We start from the raw sequence: 6093 nt of genomic DNA, 5'->3' as shown, positions 1-6093 counted from the left end.
TTATTTGACACAGAGAGATCACAAGTAGGCATAGAGGCAGGCAGAGAGGGAGGGGGAAGCAGGCTCCCTGCTGAGCAGAGAGCCCAAAGCAGGGCTCGATCCCAGGACCCTGAGATCATGACCTGAGCTGAAGGCAGAGGCTTTAACCCACTGAGCCACCCAGGGGCCCTCAGCTTGTGTTATTGTAGCTTTTCTCTATTGGGAGCTGAACTTGGTTGGGCTGTTTGCTCAACTGTGAACCTCACTTACTGACTTAGCGAAGCCTCCTTAAACTTGGGGTGAGGGACATGCCTGGGTGGCCCAGATAGCAGGGTCCTGGGATCGAGCCCCTCATCCGGCTCTCGGCTCTGCAGGGAGCCTGCTTCCTCCTCTCTCTCTCTCTGCCTGCCTCTCTGCCTACTTGTGATCTCTGTCTATCAAATAAATAAATAAAATCTTTAAAAAAAAATTGGGGTGAGGGGTGGGATATAGAGTTTTTCTCTAAAAGGCAGAAGCGTTAGTGGCAGCAGCCGTCCCAGTGGAGGGTGTGGGATCCGTCATTCCAAAAGTCTCAGGCCCAACCTGAGGGACAGGTGACCAACGGGCTGTTGTGCTTGGAGGTTCGGGGCAGCTCGTGGTGGGACCGGTGAAAGCACACTCTCGGGGGTCGGTGCGGGGAGGAAGTTTTATCCTTTTGTCCAAATGGCATCCTAGTGGGTTCCCCCTGCCCCCCGTTGAATGTAACTTTGTATGCACTGAGGAGCAGCCCCTTTGCTCTTGTGGGCTTTTGGGGCTCAGTCTCGTTAGATGTGCTCCGCGTGTGGTAAGCAAACGTGAGGCGAGCACATGCTTGGCGGAGGGTACCGAGTGACCCTTTTAACTTTCCAGGGTTGGAGCAGGACCCGAACCCTAGGAGCTGGTTTGTGTAGTTCTGGAGTGAAGGCCGCCCTCAGGGACTTGGTGGGACTTGACTCCTGTAACCGTCTTACCGGTTTGCACGTCTTTACGGGCCGCTGCTGCGCGCACCCGCGGTGGGGAGTGTGCTGGCCGAGATGGTCGGGGTCTGCCGGTCGCGCTGTGGGGACGATGGCCACGCTGACCACGCTGCCTCTTGTCCCTGCTGCAGGAGGGCGGTGGGGAGAGCGGGCCGCCGTGGCTGAGCTGCTGAAGGCCTGTGGCTGTGATCAGCTTCGTGTGCTGTCCAGAAGTGCTGAGAGCGGGGAGAGCCCCGGACTGCCTTTTGCTGCCCCCCTACCCCCCGCTCTCTCCTCCTCTTGCCTGGGTCTTCATCCCATGCTTTTCGTGCAGTTCTTTCTTCCACCGTTAAATGAAAAATCCAAAGCAAATCGTGAGCGGATGTTCTACCCTCCCCGCTTCCCTCTGTCTGCCTCCCGGTGTGGCTCTGGCCCACCCTCCCCTCACCACAACCTGCCTCCAGCCGGCCGCCCTCCCTGCGCCTCTCCTGCTCAGGGTCCTTCCGCGGACTCTGCACCCAGGTTCCTGAGCCCCTCACCTGCCTGCTGGCTCCTGTCGTGGAGGCCGCGTTGAGCACCCTTCCTCGTCCCTCAGCCTGGCTTATTCCACTCGTCCCTGTGACTCCATTCAGCGGGCGTCTCCTCTGGGTTCTGGGTCTGTGCTGTCCTGGTGGCCCCCTCAGGGGTCGGGCTTCTCCTGCGTCTGTTGGAACGCCCGCGCTGTGTGGCTCGGCACCTGGTCTGTCCCCTCGCAGGTGGCACTCTGCTCTCTAGTCCACAGAACCTGTGGGGCTCTCTGTGTCCTCATGAGCCAGTGTTCCCTGTGCTAGGGGAATGGACTTTGAATTCTTTGGTGCTGCTCATTGAGGCACCTGAAAAATGGGGAGTCTCCTCATTCTGCATAATTGACATGGTTCTGCCTCTACAGCTGAGGAAAAGGACACATGGCTGCCCCTGCCCTGTCCCCAACCTAGGATGTCCTCGTGACCCCTGATCCTATAGAAGTGACGTGACTCCAGGCCTTGCTCTTAAAATGTCGGAATCCTTTTTGTAAACGATGAGATTTTTAGCATTAGATCATGAGTGGAAATAGCAGCAGTCTTAAAATGGTCATCTTAATGTTAGCCTTTTTATATCTTCCAAGTACCTTTTCTCCGAGAGATAAAAGTTCATGTCATTCGGGCACCTGGGGTGACTCAGTCGGTTAAGTGTCTGACACTTGATCCTAGCTCAGATCTCGATCTCAGGGCTGTGAGTCAAGCTCCATGCTGGGCATGGAGCCTACCTTAAAAAAAAAAAAAAAGAAATTCATGTCATTTGTGATCACTTATGGAATCCTTCCTAAGGAGCAAACAAAGCCTGTTACTTTCTAACCATTAAGCATCTCTGCTCCAGTTTTCCATCCATTTGTCTGAAAATCCTGTGCAATGTAATTAAAATGCTAAGTCCCTTTTGCTACACATGATGCCATAATCCCAGGTTCTGGGATTAGGATGTGGGTGTGTCTGGAGGGGGGCCAGTATTCTGCCCACCGCATTCTCCAGCACCACTGGCCTAGTTAGCTCATCGCAGTCCTGCCGGGTCAGTGTGTGTATCCCCACCTTACGATGACAGAGAGGCTGAAGCAGGCTTTGCTGGAGGCCACACTTGCAGGCAGTGACCCATAGTCTCTGTTGGGGACCCCACTTTGTCACCATGGTCTCTGGAGCCCTGTGGTGTTTCAACCCACGGCAGCTCACACACGCAGGTTTCCATCACCCCCAGCCCTCCTGGGTGAACTGTTTGCCTTGCCCTCTTGTCCTAAAGAGAAGTACCGGACCCTAACATTTGGGAAAGAGGGACCGCAGGGGCGCACGTGGGCTCAGCCTGCTTTGTTGTTTATACGGAAATTTATACCCTGCTCCAGCCTGCTCAGAACGCGGGGTCTCGGGGTAACACCCACACGGCTGCCACACTGACCCCCTAGCCCACTCTGCCCTTGCTTCCATGGGAGGCTGGCCCTAGCGCCTGGTGTAGACTTGGGCCCCCGTCCTCCCAGGAGGTCCCCCCAGGGTGAGCGCCCCAGCCCAGAGTGGAGGAGCAGAAATGAAGTGCCCTCAGGACAGCAGGAACCCAGCAGAGGTGGTTCCAAGGTGAGCTCCAACCCTTCTGCCAAGTGCACAGACACTTCTGCTCATGAACTTGTAAGGATGATTCCGTTAGCCTCCCGAGTACCAGCCCAGCCCCCTGTCCCATCCTCAGCTATGTGGAGAAGCACGGGCCGTCACTGCCATGGGATCCTAGAGAGAGCCACACTCGTGTGGCGTCTGCTGCTCTGAACTCTGTAGAAGCCAGAGTTTATGCATTTTTACAAATAAAACGTGGCAGAAAACAGAAAAGTCAGGTACTCATTCTTTCTCTACCTTAATACCATTTTGGACTTGCTCTTTGAAACCTATCTCTTTGAGGCCGGTACGCATCTCAGAGACTCTGTTCTCTAATCACAACCCTTGCTCTGTGGCGGGTGCCCTCCAGGAAGGCATAGGCGGACTCGGCCAAGATGAAAGGGACGTTTGGGAATTCAGAGCTGGCAGGGGAGAAGCTGAAAGACGGGGGTAGCTTGCAACCTTAGAGTGGGAGGCTCGTGGAGGTGCTGTGTGAGCAGGGGCGTTGCTGCAAAGGCCCTGGGGTGGGGGAGTGCCTGCCCATGGCGGGGGATGGGGGTGGGGGGGGTGAAGTAGGAGCTGAGGGCGAATCAGGTGAGCCCCCATGACGCTTTTTTTCAGAGGACTGAAGCCAGGGAAAGTTCTGAGCGGGGGTAGGGTACAGCCGGCTTAGGTTTTTATTTTTTATTTTTTATTTTGATTCCAGTTTCCGTTGTAAAGGGATGCCTCAGGCTGTGTGGGGCAGAGGGCGAGGGGTTAGGGGGCTGTTGCCGTGGCCCAGGGATGGAGCAGGGAAGCGGCAGTGGTGGGAGGCCGTGGACTCTGCATCCAGGTGCCTTTCGCCGGTTCGAGCCCCTGTGCTTCCCGACAGAATGAAGGTGGGATTGAGGAGCCAGCGGAGCCGGAGGTGCGTGGTCTTGGGCCTGAGCAGCTGGATGTGTGGGGTGCCGTGTGAGTGTGTTGAAATTGCGCTCTTTCAGTGCCTGTGATGAGGGGACACTTGTACTGTCATTGTCAAGATAGTGTTTGTCATTTATCAGTGGTGAGCGACTCAGGTGAGGCAGCAGAAGGTGAGTCTTGCCCCAGGGTTAGGCTGAGGGCCAGGGTGGCTGGACCGCATACCAGAGCTCTTCCCGCCATGCTGCTGGGCCCCGTGCTGCTGCCGCTTTGCCTGCTCTCCTGGCACGTGCTTCCATTTTTACAGGATGCTGTGTGGTTCGTGTGCTGCCCAAGGAATGCTTTGGTTTTAAGAAAGGCTTCCAGGGGGAGAAAACCAAGGGTCACAGCCGTGCGGGAAAGGAAAGTTCTTCCAGGAGATGCTGCTGGTTGCTGAGTGGGTTGCTGAAGAACTGCTCAGCTGCCTATACCCCGAGGGGGCCTCACGTGCTCAGGGACCAGAATGAGCAGCAACCCCTCCCTGCCCCCCCACTCAGGGCGCATCTTAGCTTCTCCGCTGGGTCCCATAGGCACAGCTGGGGCCCGTCACGTCTGCCCATGTGGACTGGCCACCAGCAGGAAGGGGTGGGGGTGCCGAAGTCCCGGCAGCACTCTCGTCCCCCAGCTGTGCACTCTGATGGCTGAGACGCCGCATCCCTTGGAGGAAGGGGACCATATCTGAATCTGCACAGAGCACCTGGGTGAGTCCGGAGTCGGGGAACCCCTGAGGAAGCCTTCCCTGCTGCGGGGCTCAGTCCTGGGGCCTGGGGCCAAAGCTCAGCTCACTGAGAGCTCCTTCGCTGCCGGCTCTGCAAGGATCCCCTGGCAAACCCAGGGAATGTCTCCGGGCAAGGAAGTGTCCCACGGTCCCCGCATTCCTTCACCAAATGCATGGTATCACCCTGCAGTCACACCCGAAATTATTTCTAGCAGAATTCTAGATGCCTGGCCGTGAAGTTGCAGGCCAAATGGGGTCCTTTCCACGCGGCTTAGAAACTGCCCACACTGGGGACTATTTACTTACTTGGGGGTCAAGCTTGTGCTAAAACCCAAGACCTCCACTGGCGTTTGGAAAAGAAATAGGGCACTCTTAATTGTGTTTATTTTCCTTATAAGTCTCATTTTCTCGTGTGCCTGTCAGTACATGGAGCTCAGCGCACAACTTCTCAAGAAATACGCACATCTGGGTTCATGCTCGGCCTTGCTAGTGATAAGAGCGGACGACTGACATCATTTGGAGACTGACCATTTCCCTTCCGATGTCAGTGTTGACTTTGACAGGGATGAAACCACCCTTGGGAGGCCGGCCCTCCAGGCAGGGCGCTCGAGGATGTAGACCACTGATGCTCCTGGGGTTCCGGGCGGAGCACGAGCCGCGGCCCCGGCTGGCAGGCGGATGCGGCCACACTCGGGGGCGGAGTCCGCCGTCCTCCACTCTCCGTAGCGGGTTCGAGACCCTCTGCGTCGCGATGCTCTGCGGGCACAATTATCGGGTCTGATCTGGGCAGTCGTGTGGGAGAGAGCCGGAACCCACCGGTGGGCAGCTTCCGAAAAGCACGAGCTGTCATTCCAAGTGCTGAATATTGTCCTCTGTCTGAGGGGCTGCTGTGAGAGGCCTGAGGACCTGTGAAGTTCAGTTCCCCAAAACTGGAGCTGCAAGTTCCCTGCTATTGTGGACCAAATGCCTCTGCTGTGTGGCCCACCAGATCCATACACCACGAGCACCTTCCCCCGAAATCCACCTAACTCTGGTCCATCGGCCAGTGTGAGAGCCTCCACAAAGCCTTCCTGGAGTGTCTCAAGAGTGGTTACCACGGGCACGTGCACAGGGGGCGCGCACCTCCGTTATGTCTGGAACGCCACTCAAGTCCCTGCCCCAAGCTCCTGTTTAGCCCCGTGCAGAAGGGGAACCCACGACAGGAGCAGAGAAAGTCTGACACACCTGGGGCTGTTTCCATTTTGTCTCCCCTTCCTTGCCCCTCAATCCTACGACAGGCTCTGGGAGGTGGATGCCGAAAGCACGCCGACCCGTGGCCCTGGCGTCATCAGGAGCCCCAGCC

This window comes from Mustela erminea, chromosome 4 (assembly GCF_009829155.1).
Source record: "Mustela erminea isolate mMusErm1 chromosome 4, mMusErm1.Pri, whole genome shotgun sequence".
Taxonomy (NCBI): domain Eukaryota; kingdom Metazoa; phylum Chordata; class Mammalia; order Carnivora; family Mustelidae; genus Mustela; species Mustela erminea.
The sequence above is the reverse complement of the archived record's forward strand: the minus strand, read 5'-3'. Positions refer to the sequence as shown.